At 43.8% G+C, this 18,621-nt stretch overlaps 1 protein-coding gene across 2 annotated transcripts in view; it reads left to right on the top strand.

Annotated features, from left to right (window-relative positions):
* Positions 1-307: 307 nt before the first annotated feature.
* LOC137436563 (uncharacterized) overlaps positions 308-18,621 on the top strand; it is a 59,454-nt gene continuing 41,140 nt past the window's right edge. The window contains exon 1 of one of the 2 annotated variants that reach the window (XM_068130449.2): positions 308-529. The gene's annotated coding sequence lies outside the window, so the exon portion shown is untranslated. The remainder of the gene's footprint in view (positions 530-18,621) is intronic. The other variant, XM_068130451.2, reaches the window with a different exon arrangement.

Here is an 18,621-nt window from a genome sequence, read left to right as displayed (position 1 = left end):
GTAAACACAAACAAATAACCAGTTGTGAACACTTAAAGTTTATCAGTTATGACGTAGCGTGTTGACTTTTGAGCTGATGAACGAATCATTTCAAAATGTCCATCTGTACTATATGATACATGTATTTGCTATGATTCGAATGGAAAGCATCTCGGTGTTTAAGTTGGATAATTGCGGTGAAGACCTGGGATTTACAAGTTGATTCCAGCATAACAGGAATCGGAGTTCAGAAGGAACATTCCATCAGGGCTTGCGTGTCAACCAGAAGATTGAGCATGACGCGGCAGGTGCAGGTGTACAATAGGACAGGGCGCAGCTGGCATGGACCACGCCTTGGTGGTAAGAAGAGCCTCGAGAGGACGAGACTGGGGAGTTGGAGCGAGAGATCCCGTCGTGGTTTCTAAGGAACAAACGGAGAGTGAACACATTGCGGGCTTTGGTGTGAATGTCTTGTGAAGGTGAAACTGTTCAAAAGACGCCTTTGAAACCTTTATTCTTTGTTGGCTGCTGTGGAATTCGTTTGTTTCAGGTATGCGCGCGCACACACACATACACACACACACACTGACACACATGCACGTGCATATCCACACACACACGCACACACATTGACACTGACGCATGACACACGCACACACTGACATGCACACGCATACATACACACACAATGACGCACATGGTCGTGCATATCCACAGAGACGTGCGCACTGACACACACACACGCACTGACACACACACATGCACGTGCATACACACACACACACTGACACGTGCATACACACACACACACACTGACATACATGCATGCGCATATCCACATACACTGACACACGCATGGACACATACACACACATGGACACACACATACACTGACAAACACACATGCACTAACGCACACTGACACACTCACTCACACATGCACACACACACTGACGGACACGTGCATACACACACACACACACTGACATACATGCGTGCGCATATCCACATACACACACACTAACACACATGGACACAGACACACACATGCACTGACACACACACACACACGGACACACACATACACTGACAAACACACACATGCACTAGCACACACTGACACACACACACACACACATGCACTGACACACACACACACGCACTGACACATTCACTGACAAACACTGTTACGGATTAGTCACTTCCGTTGTGGTTTTCATCCACGATAAACATTTTTGATTCCATGTACTATTATTGTTGTCGTTTGGGGGAAATAGAGATTACTATTTTCAAAAGATAAAAAAGTTAATGTTTTGAATGAAACCGGAACCGGATGACGAGGAAGAAGAGGAGGAGGAGGAGAAGGCGGAGCGAGCGAGTCGGACAAGAAGCCTAGCTGCTTCGAGGTCTGGAGCGAACGAGGGTCAGGAGTGAACTTTGGGTTTCCCGGGAAAGGGATTCCTGCGACAGAGTTGTTATCGCTGTGACAGATCAACCTGCGTGTCAGGTTTTGCGGTTGATTCCGAGGAGAATCATCGTGTGCCGTTATGCCTCGAGAACGGGCCGTCGGCCATTTTGACTCGTGCGCTTTGCGCATCGCTCAAGGTTTTTCACTTCGCTTCAACCATTTTCACCATATTCAGGCGTTAATCTGGTGTGCGTGTGTAACGTGGCTTTTGAGTGGGAAATCTGCGGTTCGCCGATTTGGAGCCGTGGAACGTCCATACCCGAGGGTGTGATTTCCCAGTCGCCTTGAGGGCACCTTTGCGCAGCTTTGGCAGGGGGACTGTGACTGTCATCCGAACAGGATTCTGGTCTCGATTAGACATCGTTCTGACGATCGCTGGAGCGGATCGACTTTGGCTTGATGCCGGAATAGAGACATTGGGGAATGTTCTTCTTTTCGCTCACTTGGAGCGCAGTGAGTTATATTGTACGAACCTGATGGTACCATCATAGGAAATATATATTGGTTGTACAATTGATTACTGTTGTACTGTTATTCTTGTGTGATCTTAATACAATACTTGTTTGTTGGTAACAATTGGTGTGGTTTCACCATTGATCTTTGACAAACAGAATAACACATCTTTCTGCCGTGACTCCTCTCGGGGCTCGGAGGTACACCATGACCGGGGTTTGGGGAGGAGCATGTAACAACACACATACACACATACACACATTGATGTACCTACACACACTGACACACACATTCACTGACAAACACACACGCACTGACACACACAAACAGACACACACACACACACACACACACTGACACACACATACACACATTGATATGCACATGCACACACTGACACACATGCACACACACACTGATGTATGCACACACACACACATTGACACACACATGCACTGACACACACACACACACATCGACACACACACATCGACACACACACACACACTGACAGACAGACACACACACACGCCCATATACAAATACACAGCTATTGTGGGTATGTATATATGTTTATAAACCAAGATCAATATGGATCCATGACGTCAGCTGAAGCCACACAATCGATTGATGAATTAAATCATTCTGCATTACATTGTCACCTTCTAACTCCACCCAATCCAATAGTTATCTGACTTGCTCAATATTGGCTTTCAAGTTGTTTTTCTCAAAATAAACAGGCTGGACACTGCTATTGTGACTTCATAAACCTCATCGCACATTTCATTGTACTAGTACACCCGCAGACTCGGAGTGGCAGGAAGGGTCATTCCTCTTTGGGGTACATAGATTACAGTCGCTCTATGGTCGGGTCTCAAGAACATTGGGTGTGTGTGTTCATTTACCAAGTTTCTTGTGGGGAGATAGCCAAGTGGTTTAATTTGAGCATTCGAGCAAACGCTCCATTCAAAACCCTTAAGGAGTAGTTGACTTGGCAAGCGCTAGATGGCTGCTTGGTAAAGGAGCACAACCCGAGCTTCTCCCTTACAGTTTCATATGAAACAGCAGGAGCGAGTTTCAAAAGTTAGCTACGAAAAATGCCACGGTAGCGGCAGAAAGGGCCATGTTATTAAGCCAACTTTGTGGTTATATAGAGTACAGTAGATCTTGGCTCAGTTCTGTAAGTAAACCTTACTTCACGGATGTCGGGATTCCTCTAAATTTCTTCATTTCGTGTTATAAAGAGCATTAGCGACTGTTTTAAAAGCTAAGCATACGTGTTTGTGGTTTATAATATTTTTACTTCCTGTAGAAGCCATTGCTCCCACGGAATCGCCAATATAACTATAAGCTATTTATACATGTTATCACTGCAGGAAAAAAGCCTTGGGGAAGCGGGACATTATTAGTATTAATATTGTTTTGTAACATTATCATTAATTTTGTTATTCAAAGCGTCTTTGGACAAATGCCACGATAAAGCTAATTTAGCATTGATATACACCTCAACACGCAACCCCATTGACGGCAATGGCCGGGAAACTCGCTCGGGGGAGAAAACCCCCTTGGGGAGGGGGGTAAATGAATGCGCTACAACCTTCATGATGTAACCCTTCGTCATCCTGTCAAGTTTTGTTGAGATTGGATAAGTAAGGACGGAATGTATTGGCATCAAAAATTCATCAGACAGACACAAATGGCGTATTTTAGTATGATAACCATTCATAATTTCGCACAGCATTATATAACATAATATAAGCATAATTATACATATATTACATACGCACCTTATATTACACAGATTGCATTGCATTACCCAACACATCCACATTTAATTTAGCACTAAATACAGCTTTCGTCAAGTACAAAACTGTCATTTCATCGGATTTCCCGCGTCATGTCATTGTTAGCTATTTACGTTTATGGGTTTCATTTGGTGGAAGGGAGGCGATGTTTGCTGTAGAGAGTGACTGCGTACATTACATGTAAATACAACTGTGCAATCATGAATTTGTTATTGCTTGGAATAAAATTAAACTAGAACGGTACTCTAGAGAGCATACCTCCATCAGGCTCAACAGTTTACCTTTTGTATCCCACTGATAGGCCGGATCTGGATTCGGACCTAAACCAAAATCGAGTTGGCTTCTTCTTGTCACCTACACAACTCATCCACCATGTTCTGTCATAATCCGTCCACAACTTTTTGAAATATGCTGCCGTTTTTGGCACTATCTCTCAATTTTGAAGAATCAGTTTTAAAAATTTTTAATTCTCATATCCGGATACGGATCTTCACCAAAATCGAATCATTTCATCCATGTCACACACCCAACCTCTCCACCAAATTTGGTCCGAATCCATCCACACGCACATTTAATCAATAAATCAAAATACCCTTTGCAGCCAAATTACTTGGTCATTGTCCTGTCCAAATATCAGCTTCCTAACTCAAAAGGTGCCTAAGACATTGCTCAGATGAGAATGAAAATAAATAAATGATTGATTAATTGGATAATTAAATTAATTAATAAAAATCGTAAAATAATTAATTTATTAATCAATTGACTGATAGCATACATAAACCACCACAGTTTCATCTGAATCTGTAACTTTTTGAAAATGAGGTAATTAATCGAAAAATTAAATAATTAATTGATTAATCAATAAATCAAAATACCCTTTACCGCCAATTCACTTGGTTACTATTGTGCCCAAATTTCAGCTTCCTAACTCAAAGGATGGCTGAGATATCGCCCGGACAAACAAGAACCTTGACCTTTACAGTCAAAAAATATTGACAGCCTCACTTTTGTCCTTCAGAATCCTCTGGTAAAGTTTGACGAAGATAGCTGAAAGCGTTCGAGAGTTATTGCACTCACAGACAAACGTACAAACGAAACAGACCGACATATGATGAACAAGAGCAATGGAACTGCGTCACCAATATGCCTCCATGTAGGCCCTGCCCATAACCACGGGAAGATGCCCTCGTTCACTGTCCTAAAAATAAACAAGTCTGATGTAAATCCCTTCAGCTGTTCTCAAGTATCACATTTTTACCTGATATGACAGGTTTCACATTGACAGGTTTTTGTTTTTAAATATCGGCTTTCAAGCTAATATGGCTGCAAAATCACGTGACCTATGACTTCAAAAATGTAAACTCTGCATATGTATTATGTATGGGTAGGGGATCACGTTTGTGAAGTTTCGTGTTGATCGGATAAGGTTCGTTTTTCTATCCAAGATGGCTGCCAAAACCACGTGACCGACGATGTCATCATTTTCAAACTACATGCAACAGTGCTGTTAGGTGACATTTGTAAAGTTTCGCATCGATAGGTTAAGTGGTTTGTGAGATATTAAAAAAAAAAAATTCCCTTCAATCCAATATGACTGCCACACCTTGTGACCGATAAACGTTTTTGTGATCAACTTTTGATCACCATGCCGAGTTGGTGACACATGTAAAGACTTGAGTTGATCGCTTCGGTGGTTTGGGAGAAGATTTTTTTTTTTGTGGTTTTCCGGTTAAATCAAATATGGCTACCAAACCATGTCACCTATGGCGTCATAAATTTAATATTTCAATATAAATGGGTCATAGATCATGTGCATGCAATTTCAGATTTTTAGGATAAGGTATTCAATTAAAATATTTAAGGCTGGTATACAACTTCACCGATGATGTCATCGTTATGCTTTTGTTCCCCATTTCTGAGAATTATTTTTCAATTATTTCCGTTTAATCCAAAATGGCTGCCATACCATGTGACCTTTGATGTCACAATTGTCATAAAAAAACATTCTGCATGGGTGTCACTCCTACCCTGAAAGTTTAGTCTCAATCAGACATGTGGTTCCTGAGAAAAATGAGGTTTAGCCCATACGGATCATGGATGTCTGTCCGTCCTTCCATCCGTTAACTTTTTCCTATCTCTGTTTATTTTTGCTACTTTTTGTTTCTTTTTTGCTGTTTTTGTTTGTTTTTGCTATTTTGTTTATTTTTTTGCTATCTTTGTTTCTTTTTGCTACTTTGTTTCTTTTTTGGCTATTTTTGTTTGTTTTTGCTATTTTTGTTTATTTTTGCTACTTTTTGTCTTTTTGGTATTTTTGTTTATTTTTGCTGTTTTTGTTTATTTTTGCTTATTTTGTTTATTTTTTGGCTATTTTTGTTTATTTTGGCTATTTTTGCTACTAGTGGGGCAGCTTAGGAAAACCATTGTGCAAATTGTGATACAAGCACCAAAATTGGTACACATATAGACTGACATATTACAAACAGATATAGATATTGGGCCATCTCAAATTTGGGCCTGGGCACCAATGGTTGCCAATTTCCAAAATGGCGCTTATGCTAATTAATCGGAACTAAATTCGGAAATTCTGTGTGTGCAGACCTGCCAATATCAGAGGAACTAGCTGACAACAATTGAGTATATTTGGCATTCTAAGCTTTTGCATTATTGTGCAAAGTGATTGTCAAGTAATTAGGGGCACTTACATGATTGTTATAATAGTTATTGGATAAAATAACAACAAACAATCTGTAGAAGATGTCTCATTCTTATGCATATATTTTATGATTTCTGAGGTTACAAGCAGTATTGTTGTATAGTTCAACATTGTCATTGTTATAAATGAAATATCAGTCATTAGAATTACAATTTATTCAAAATTGTTAAAATTGAAAGGATCATACATAAACATAGCCATGACATACTAGTAACTAAAGCAATTGCATGTTGAGGAACAAACTGATGGATTTTTGTAACATTTATCAGATGAAACGTTTCTGTCAAAGTCTGTTTCTTCTACAGATATACCGCCAAAGTTGCTGTCGCAATTCCCAGGAACTCAATTTTGTGAGCACTCCCCTTCACACAAACACAGAGCAGTGCATTCAAGTGCAGCCTTTTTGCATTTGCATCGGCTCACACAACCTTTCTTGCACTTGCATGAGATTAGCTCATAACAGGTGTTGGCCGCCTCAGGTAGTTTTGTCCAATATGGCTCGTACATCCCACCCTCAGTCTTGACCCAGCCCCAGCTGATCGGTGGAGGTAGGTCTGGTGCTGATACCAGTGTCTGGCCCCATACATGACCTCCCTGGTAGGCAGCTCTCTTGATATGCTCCTCCAGCGCTGCCTTGGTTGGTGGAATCAGATGAACTTTGTTCTTCTTTGCAAAGAGTTTCTTTCTTGCCTTGTCAATGTTCATGCATGTACTGGTTCTGTCGTAGAGCAGGATAACAAACCTTTCGATGGTGCACATGACATCTTCTGGTATATCACTTGGCGCAGAAGATAGCTTTAGTAGTGCAGCTGTGAGTTCTGGTAACACGCTCCAGATTGCCCAGGCACTTTTCTTACCATGCCCTGCGAAACTCGACACTGTATCGCATCCAGTCAGGGCATGGAACATTGGCAATGCCTGTGATTTCTCTGGTCCGAGTACAGCTGCTATTTCGTGGGCTGCCAGGTACCGAAAAGACTTGGCAGTTCCGAATGCTAACCACAGTTCATCTTCTGATGCAAACCCCTGGGCTACTGAGACGGCCAACACCACAACGTCAGTGTCTACTGTCCGAATCATGATTTTATGGTGGCTGTGCCTGACTGCATGGGCTGCATGCAACATCATGCGACTATCTGCTTCTTCGTGGTTGCATGGGGTGAGTGAGTGATGCTACATCTGATAGCGCTGGCTTGCTGAGAATGGCTTCCCCATTAGTAATGACCAGTTGTTTGTTGTCGTTATCAAACCACTTATACAGAACTTCAGAGAGAAAATTGAACAGATCTACCTTGTTGCTATCTACTCTGAGAAAGTTCTGCCAGTTTCTCGGTATGGTTGTTCCAGCCATCACACGTCTTCGCACTCCTGTCCCATGCTTTGCTCTTGCACTTGCTTTCAGAGAATTTGCATGGTAGCTGTCCCACACCAAGTCCAGGCGAGATGCAGTTTGAAGCTTTGTAGACATATATGGAATGAATATCTGTTGAGCATATTCATCGAAGTTCTTGGCTGCAGCTGGCTTCAGCATCTGAACGATGACAGCTCCATCAAGAACTACGCTCGTGGCAGCAGGACGGTCAGACTGGACATCAGAGATGGCTTCCAAGCATGTGAGTAGATCATTTTTCATACCAAGGTGGAGACTTCCTCCATCAGAGAGTGACGGAGGACATGCCTGATTCTCATGTCGAAAGAATTCATCAAGGTTTCCGTCTCTCGTCTGACAGCTTATGTACAGCCGAGAGAAAAGTTGTAAGTCATTCTTGGGTGAGACTACCTGCTGTTTCCCCTTGCTGACACTTCTGGGAGCCGACTTACTGAACACCTTCAGGTTGTTTCGATGAATGGTGTCATAAATAGGCTTGGTTATTTCCACCAGACATTCTTTGGTAAAAGCCTGGAACTGCTCTTGGCCAATCCTCTTAACATTCTGAACTGCCTGAACTGCAACGGGGGCTGCGATGTCCTTTGTATCAAGGACAACCAGATCCATACTTTCTTCCTCAAAGGGGTTGCCAAGCTCTTCCATGACGCTGACAAGAGATTGGACATCTTTGGTGAATGCAGTCCACGCTTGGTGTCTGGTCATGATGACGAGTGTCCACTAGCCTCCTCCAGTTCTCATTCTCAAGTTGGAATTCTTCTATGATCCGGGCAACTTCTGGCCCCGCAATCATCCACCGGCGCAGGGCACTGGGGTTATCAGTGAGGCCCAACTGCTCCACCATCTCCTTTGATGCAGGCATTATTTTGTTCATGTGCCTGGTCAATTGCGATGGTAGAAAACACTTTCTTCGTCTTCTGCACAGTGAAACTACCTTCCTGGAATTTCCTGGCTACATGTGGGTGCTTTGTTGGAAGTTCAGCCATGTCCCTCAGGTGAACAGGGATCCACCTGGCATAATTAGTGTGGTCTAAAGCATGAAACCAGGAGGCCAATTCTGTCAGGGCATCAAGATACATCGCGAATGATGCTTGTCGCAGAGAACGCACAAAGACCAGAACCAAAACCTCTAGTTCCAGTACAGTTGCCCAGTACTTAAACTGTGGAATGTCTTCTTTCTGACGGCACCAATCATCGAAGTTCAGGATATCTTGTGCATCGTCTGCTTTTCTCGTACAGTAATGGTCATAGGCACGATGTTGCAAGATGTATAATGCTGCTGCGGTGATTTGGTGAACTCTCCTTGTTCGAGCGACGTGCACTGCTCGCAGGAATGAGTCAGCTGTCCCTGGCGTTGTAATCTCAGCTTGCACAAGGGCATTCACCCAGCCACTCCCTTGCAGCCAGTCCCCCAATGTCTTCAGAGCTGCCATCTCGATGTGGTGTCCCCCAAACATCACTACAAACTTATCTTCGCCATAGTCCTCCGGCCACGTCCACTGAATTTGCTTGGCTAAGGCAAATAACGGCTGATCAAAGGCAACAACTGGTATCTGCCCAGGATTCAGATGCTGCACGGCTTTCGTCACAACATCCATTGAATGCCGGATCATTGCAACTGTGTGAGCACTGTCCAGAAACAATGGTAGCAGAGCATTGTGGCAGACGACTCGAGCTTCTGGTGGCTGGCGACTGGCATGAAATGCAGCCCAAGATATGTTATCGTGTGTCTCATTCTCGTCTTCCAGGACTTGTTTTGTATTGTGTAGCCACACATTTTCATCTTCTGTATGTTTCCGCAACTGGCTGGAGTCGCTTCGGGTCAGTGATGCTAATCTAACAGCTGGGACAGAGGACATCTTAACATTGCTGGTGACAGGGGGAACATCGGTGTAGTACTGTGGCAAGTGGCCGATTGTCTTGGAGCTTGCATTTACCAATCCTTCATTGATGACAACACTTCGATCCACACCTTCACCAGTATAAGAGGGGTGCTGAAAAATGGATATGGAAGTACCATGGAATGACCATGTAGAAATAGGTAGCAAACCTATTTATACTAACTAATTCAATTATAGTTATCTATTGTAGTACCAAATGAAATAATAGGCACTCCCTAAACAGTCTTGGACTTTTAAAAGCACATTAGCATCCACGGTCGACCCACTGTCTTCCCCAGTACATCATATATAGAAAATAAAAGTGACCGCTGGTGGCCATTTTGGAAAATGGCTGCTATAGCCACCATGGGCAAAATGTGAGGTGGCCCAATATCCAAATCTGTTCATATTATAAGTGTCTTTATGTGTGGCAAGTGTGTTGCTTTTATCACAAAATGCACAATCCTTATAAATATCTAAGTTAAGCTGCTCCACTATACTCCTCCCTTATCTGATTGTTGTGAAACGATGAGGCTGAGGTGCGATGAGGCTGATTGTTGTGAAACTTGACAAACAAATGAATACAAGATAGTAGCCCCGCACAATCGCTCAGACTTCGATTTTCCGGGTTACCCCACCCCTCACCTCCCCACTCCCCCAAACTCCGGATCCCTACTCCCTACTCGTCCCTTATTTACCAACTGATTACTCTGAAACCCGATACAGCTCTTCCTACTCGATGGTCCGCAGGATCACTCGGTCTTACATTTTTCAATTTCATATCAGCGGGGAGGGGGGAGGGAGGTGTCTCCCATGGGGTCCTCAAAATCAGCAGAGGTCTGAACTACAACCTGAAGAGATGACGGTCAGTCCACTCAGGGCTATTTATATATACAGTACACATACAGTACGTAATTATAATAAAAACTATAATATAATACCCATCACTTCGCTGACGGGCATAACAATGTTACAGATAGAGATAGATTTGCTTATGCACGTGAGAGGAATATTTGAGGTTACGTGCATCATCCCCTCCGTGAAGCACCATGTCGCATCAGTCCGCCACCCCTCATGTATGGAGAATACAGTGCAGAGGGGAACAGGGAAATTCTGACATTTTTGCTTACGTGATAAATAGATGGTACCGGTATAGTGTTTTGACGGACATGTTTTCAAAGAAAATTAAAATAAATTGACTTTCCCCGTTTAAAAAAAATCGTGCGAATAAATTATTAAAATATCAGCTGATTTTTTGTTCATATATTTCCTCACCCTGTGTTGCAAGTGGAGCGATACTTTAGAGGCGGTGTATAATTAATAAATACTGTTTGATATGGCGATATATTACTGTTATATGAATAAAATGGAAATGTTTAACAGAAAACGTATTGAATATATGAAGCATTTTCTGAATCTAATTGATATGAGAAACGGGATTGAATGAGACACCATTATAAGTGACTAGCAGAAGTACCCGGCACATAACTGGACTTTCTCTGTCTCACCGAAACCTGGCAACAACCTCTGGACTACTACACACTTAACCTCACCACACCCAATGGATATTCCTACGTCAATAAACCACGCTCGGAGGGCCGAGGTGGTGGAATTGCCGTTATCCACCGTCAAGACATCAAGACCAACCTCATCTCCATCTCATCTGCTCCATCATTTGAACACCTGGCTTTAAAACTCTCTGGTCGCACGCAGTCAGTCATGGCTGTCGTCTACCGCCCTCCCAAACCACACCCATCATTCCTGTCTGACTTCTCCTACTTTCTGACCCAGCTATGTTCCCTCTCCCCCTCAATCCTCCTCCTTGGTGATTTCAATATCCACATGGACTCCACTGACTCCACAATAACCACTGACTTCACTGATTTACTCACCTGCTTTAACCTCACTCAACATGTCGACTTTCCTACCCATATCCGTGGTCACATTTTGGACCTTGTCTGCTCCACTGGATTAAATTTGCACCATCTCTATGGCTCCGACCTCACCCTCTCTGACCACTTAGCCATCACTCTGACCATCAACATCCCCGCCCCAACACCAAGGCATTATCGCACAATCAACTTCCGTAAGCTAAACGCTCTTTCACCTACCTCATTCTCATCCACCCTCTCTGAAAAAATGTCCACTTCTCCCTTCATTGACCTCCACACCCCTTCCGACCTCACTGACTACTACAACCACACTCTCTCCTCCTGCCTTGACCAGCTTGCGCCTGTAAAAACCAAAACAGTTTCTTTCACCCATTCTGCTCCCTGGTTTACCCCTGAACTCCACCTGATGAAAACTCGTGCTCGCCAACTTGAAAGACTCCGCAATAAAACGGGTCTCACAGTTCACTCCCAAGCCGACAAGGACCACCTACAACACTACAAAGATGCCCTCTCCCGCGCCCGCTCTGCCTACTACTCTCAAATTATCCACTCTGGCTCCGGAAACCCAAAAGCACTCTTCTCGACAATAAACAAACTCCTCCGCCCCCTGAACACCACCACCCAGTCATTCACAGTAGACAACTGCATCTCCTTCCTCTCTTTCTTCCAACGCAAAATTGACAACATCTACAACAGCTTGACCACCGCTGCACCCGCTCCCCCTCCAACCACCTGCCCCCCCTTGTCCTGCCATCCCCTGTCTCGGTTCTCCCCAATCTCCCCTACTGACCTCTCTGAACTCCTCATAGGAATGAAAACTGCCACCTGCACTCTTGACCCCATCCCCTCCAGCTTTGTCAAAGCCTCCCTCCCTGCTCTCTCTCCACTTATCATTGCAACAATAAACTCCTCCCTGTCTACAGGCATCGTCCCACCTTCCCTCAAAATTGCTGCTGTTACCCCCATTCTAAAAAAACCTGGTCTAAACCCTGACACCCTAAACAACTTCAGACCCATCTCCAACCTACCCTTTCTGTCAAAAGTTTTGGAACGCGCTGTAGCCACTCAACTCAAACATCATCTCTCTGCCAATAACCTGTATGAAACATTCCAATCCGGATTCCGGTCCAACCACAGTACTGAAACTGCTCTCCTCAAAATCACCAATGACCTTCTCCTCTCCTCTGACGCTGGCAACCTCAACATTCTCGTCCTCCTCGACCTCAGCGCTGCCTTTGACACCATCGATCACACTATCCTCCTCACCCGACTTGAATCCACCTTTAACGTTACCGGCACTGCCCTCTCTTGGATTAAATCATACCTCTCTGACAGATGCCAGTTCATCTCCATCAATAACTGCAAATCCCCCACTGCTCCCCTCCCCCAAGGTGTCCCCCAAGGTTCAGTTCTTGGCCCCCTCCTCTTCATCCTTTACCTGTCCCCGCTCGGTCACTTAATCCGCCGTCATGGTCTCCAATTCCACTGCTTCGCCGATGACATCCAGCTTTTCATCTCCACCAAGTCCGTCTCCACCGACACCCACTCTATCCTGACAAACTGCATCACTGAAATAAAATCCTGGCTTCAAATCAACTTCCTCAAGCTTAACTGTGATAAATCTGAAATAATCATCATTGGCCCAAAAACGCTCACAAAATCCACCCATAACTTTGCCCTCAACATCGACGGTATCCCAGTATCCACCTCCCCTCACATCCGGAATCTTGGCGTCATCTTTGACCAAACCCTTTCCTTCGACAAATACACTAAACAGATCACAAAGTCAGCCTTCTTTCACCTGAAAAACATTGCCCGTCTCCGCTCATCCCTCTCCTCCACGGCTGCAGAAACCCTCATCCACGCCTTCATCACCTCCCGTCTGGACTACTGCAATAGCCTCCTCTATGGTTCACCCTCAAAAATCACCAATAAACTCCAATACATTCAGAACTCCGCTGCCCGTCTACTCACCCATTCCCGGACCCGTGACCACATCACCCCCGTCCTTTACAAGCTTCACTGGCTCCCCATCCCCCAGAGAATCCAGTACAAAATCCTCCTCTTGACATACAAAGCCCTCCATAACCTGGCCCCATCCTACCTGGCTGACCTCCTCTCCAGACACACTCCCACCCGCAACCTCCGCTCTGCTGGTACCAACCTCCTGACCCCCTCCATCCGGACCAAATTCAGATCCTGGGGGGACAGGGCCTTCTCCATCGCTGCTCCCACCCTCTGGAACTCACTACCTCACACCATCAGAGACTCCTCCTCACTCACCACATTCAAAACATCACTAAAGACCCACCTGTTCAACACTGCATTCAACATTAAACCCACAGCATTTAACCCCTGACTATCTCTTCTCCTTCTCCCTCCTTTTGCTTTAAATATTTCCCTATTGATTCTTGTCTTTTTGCAATTGTTGTTTTCATGTATTGTTATGCATTATGTTTGCCACTCTGTCAAAGCGCCTTTGGGCTTCTGGAAAAGCGCTATACAAAATAAATGAATTATTATTATTATTATTATTGCCGCTGCCGGGCGGGGGAGGGAAGGGGAGGGGAACGGGGGGAGAGCGAGCCCCTTGGTAAAGCGAGCGATTTTTTTTTTCATAGCGTCATAGCGTTCATAGCGTCATAGCGATTTTTTTTGTCATAGCGCCATAGCGATTTTTTTTTTCATAGCGTCATAACGTTCATAGCGTCATAGCGATTTTTTTTGTCATAGCGTTCATAGCGTCATCACGTGATCGCTCTGAGCGAATCAGCGCCCACCTGCTCTGATTCCGTTGATTCCGTGCGCTGAAATGCGCTGAGGTAAATATGAATAAAAAATATGGATCGTCAAATATTTTGAGTTCGGCCATGTTCGTCCCAGGCTCAATGGCCATGTCTATGCCAAATATCAAGCACGTAAGCCTCCGTTTAGGAGTCTATCGGTAACATTACACACACACACACACACACTGTGTTTTATATATATAGAAGAAGAAGATGAAAGGGAAAGAGTTTTGTTTTCATGTAAATTGAATCCGGCCCATCTATCGTCACTTTACTACTGTGTATCATGCTGCCTGCAGATTGCTTAGCATCTGAACGACAAAAAGATGTCGATCATGATTGCAAGCATTTACGTATGGCGTATAAATCCCCTCTCGGAGAATTGTTGACGGACGGACGCACGCAGGCACGCCTATACCGAGCTTCTTTTATATAATATAGAAGATTTATAAATGGTTTGTGAGTTTATTTACACAATGTTCCTTTAGATATGCTTCACTGGCCATGGTAATCTGGTATCGATCGAAACTTTTGACGACACGTGATGGCGCATATCGTGTACCTGTACAGCAGGACATCATGGTAGTCTGAGCATTGCCCCATATAAGTTGTTTAAGAGATGTGGGATTAGGTATTACTTATAGGGGAACCTGAAAGTGTTCTTTTTTTTAGGATTTGGATGTACCGTACTCGTTACAGGGTGAGTTATACTGGGTGGTTTGCCATTGCCTTCCCAGCATTGTTTTCCCATCTATAATTTTAATTGCTGAGCATCAAACAAGGTTGGATGTGGATGGGAAGATTTGGGTTGGGGATTTTTTGCTCTTCGACTTTCTGCTCATGTCCAACAGAATAGGTTCATGTGTGACTCGGTTGAGAAGGCAGTGAGAACATGACCACCTGGATGTCTTGAGTACTTGCAGCCATGGTGCTGAACACATTGCAGGAGGTGAGGAGTTGGAAGAAGAACTTGTTGGCAGTATTGGCTGAACACGGTGAATCCATATGGGAAGCTGCCGCACAAGGCCGGATTAACCATTAGGCAGACGAGGCATGTGCCTTCGGGCCAGCCAAAAATTCGGGCCACAAAAATGGACAAGCAGTTTTCGTCAATTTTTATTATTTGCTCCGTCAATAGATTTGCTCCGAGAACTGGGCTTCAGTTCCGTAATTGAAGAGTTTGCAGTTGTAAACGCGCGCAAGGTTACAATCTAAGGTCTAGTAAACTGTAAAGCAAAGTGCCAAATCTGTGCGTGTTTTGTCATGCATATGTTCATACACTGCAAATTGTATAGACTAAACTAGTTTGAAAGTAGTTTCTTTTCACATTAAATATTTGTCTTTTTTTGTATTAAATATTTTGTTCATGAATCAGGTCATCTTTTGTCTGGGGTCCATTTCCATGAGCCCGAGATCTAATTTAAATTGTTCAGGCCATTCTCTAAAATTTCAAAATTTGCCTTCGGGCCAGCCGAGGCTTAATCCGGCACTGCTGCCGCATGCTCTCTTCCGATATGCCTTGCGATTATTTTAGTTGCTGGAAACAAATCAAGACATTTTCTTGCCATATTACGAGTTTTCGATGTGTTTCACAACAAATTATAGTCAGGTTCACTATGTTTTTTCGTTCAAAATTTTGGTAGATTAGCAAAACTATACATTTCTGGAATATTCAGAGCATGAGGAATCCAAAAATTAATGTTTGCATTTGCGTAGACACCTTTGCGAAAATGACACTCAGGACGGACAGTGATGAAGATCTGTAAAAGCATATTCCTGAACGGTATAGACCTCGTAGATGCTGTGTATAGGACTTATAGTTCAATCTGTTACTAACAAGGCTGCTTTCTTGCTTTATAAACCCATACCTATAACTTCAAAGGACTTGCAATATCATGTATTATGTAGTGCAGTTGTATCACAAATATAAAGACAATGGTTTTCAATTACCTTTGTTTGTTGCTTTTCTATAATCCTGAGCACTATTTTGAGGCCTTTATTGGATTCCTTGACCCAGAAAACATAGGATTAGCATATTTAATTAAGTTTCTAGGTTGACTCGAAGCCGAGATAGCGCAAAATATGTATTTTATGGCGGCCATTTTGAAAATCCAAAATGGCGGCCATGCAGGTGCCTGTGCAAATGCCAACATTGATTTTCGGATTCTCCATGCTCTGATGATTCCAAAAATGTACAGGTTTGCTAATCCCAAAATTTTGAACAAAATTATATTTGTTAACATAATGAACCTGACTATTAGTCAAGCTTGGAGGTTGGCATTCCAATGGAATGTGCCAGCTCCTCCATTTTATTTGCACTAGTTTCGAAGCTGATGTTACAAGCACCAAGTGATGTGGGAAGGAAGGAAAGATGTCTCCTGGACGAAGCAGGTGTTTATGATTTAAAGAGAAAAAAATTTCAGTTTGCCTAGCATCTGATTGATAAAAAATGGAGATCAGAATTGATGGCGAGCATGCTGATGGCATGGCGTGGTATAAATCCTCTATCGGACAATTGTTGACAGACAGACACACGCACGCACACTCAGGCAGGCACGCCGAGACCGAGCTCCTTTCATACAGTATTATATGTGGGCTATGTATCAGCCCCGAGTGGGCTGAGTGGCATCTCGAGGTTGTAGTTCAGACCCATGACCACTCCCTGGGAGTGATGCTGACACGAAATCAAAACTTCTAGGATTGGGTGAACCTGCGGATCATCGAGTAGAAGGGTTGTATCGGGATTCAGAGCAATCAGTTGGTAAATAAAGGATAAGTAGGGTTCCGAAGCTTCAGTGGGTAATCCTCCTTCCCGGCTCCTCCAGGAGCCCCCATGATCCAAATTCAAAAAATCCGAAAATCGAAGACTAGGTGATCCTGCGGACCAACGAGTGGAAGAAAGTTGAACATCTGGCGTCTGAACTTTGGTCTCATGCCAAGAGTCCCATAGCCACTGGTTTTCTATGAAATTGCAATAGGACATCTGGAGAGGATGGAAGTTCTGTTGAGCGGGATATTGAGGAGACGGTTGGTAGTACCACGATGTCTGACAAATATAATTTTTTATGGATTGAGAGGGAAGCTTATGTTTCCATTGATTGGGATAACCACAAAAAAGGCATTGGATGGGGAAAGCGGATGGCCAAAGTGTATGAGATTTGACTGGGTGTGTCATTTTTGCAGAGGTCAAGGAACACTGCAATATGCATTGGGTGCATTCCCAATAACATTGGCAGCATTGAGGTGTCGGTGGCACCATGACCAGGTGTTGCCAGTTGTGGAGGAGATGGTGTAGAAAAAGGTTATGGAGCAGAAGTGAATCAGAGCAGACGGAGGAGAGGGAAACGGTTTGCTGAAGTTTGTGCGGCAAGGCCAAGCAAGAAGAGGTGGGAATAAGACTAATGAGGTGGGTTGTTGGTGACAGCTATGGATCGGGGAGGTGGTGGCAGTTCAAGAGTGACAGTTGGTGTTCCCAGAGAAGATCTGTGTGATCCAGTTGTATATCCAAACATTGTCATTTGGTCTAGTTCAACAATTAAATGATATCAGGAGAATTGTCGGTACTCTGGATGGAAAATGTAGAGGATGCACATGAGAAGATGGAATGGTATAGCAAGGTAGAGGCCTAGTACGTTAGGAAGAAAGGATGGCATATTCGGTGCACGCCATTTCAGTTTGGGTTCAGAGGCAATGTTGATCGACCCTTTTTATGCCTTTCTGTTTGAATTCTGGGTTTGTTAGAGAGTGAGGAGGGTGTGATGAAGTGGCACTGTTATGTTTGCACATTGGTCAACAGGTCAACACTCATCCATGCGGTCGTGTCCCTTCTTTAACACAACAGGTACAAGTTGTGGTTAGATGATAAACATGGATTTAGAGAAAAGCTATGGAAGTAGGCTGAGTGGTGTATTAGGGAAGGCTGCAAGGTGTGCTTGTTGGATAATTTTGGTTGTAGTGGAGCTATTAGGGTTAGGGTTAGCATGTGCATGTAAGGGGTTAGGGTTAGGGTTAGCTTGTGCATGTAAGGGGTTAGGGTTAGGGTTAGCATATGCATGTAAGGGGTTAGGGTTAGCTTGTGCATGTAAGGGGTTACAGTTAGCTTGTGCATGTAAGGGGTTAGGGTTAGCATGTGCATGTAAGGGGTTAGGGTTAGCTTGTGCATGTAAGGGGTTAGGGTTAGCTTGTGCATGTAAGGGGTTAGGGTTAGCTTGTGCATGTAAGGGGTTAGGGTTAGGGTTAACATATGCATGTAAGGGGT

The sequence above is a fragment of the Myxine glutinosa genome, chromosome 11 (assembly GCF_964187855.1).
Source record: "Myxine glutinosa chromosome 11, kmMyxGlut1.1, whole genome shotgun sequence".
Lineage (NCBI taxonomy): Eukaryota > Metazoa > Chordata > Myxini > Myxiniformes > Myxinidae > Myxine > Myxine glutinosa.
This window is presented reverse-complemented; position numbering and strand designations above follow the sequence as displayed.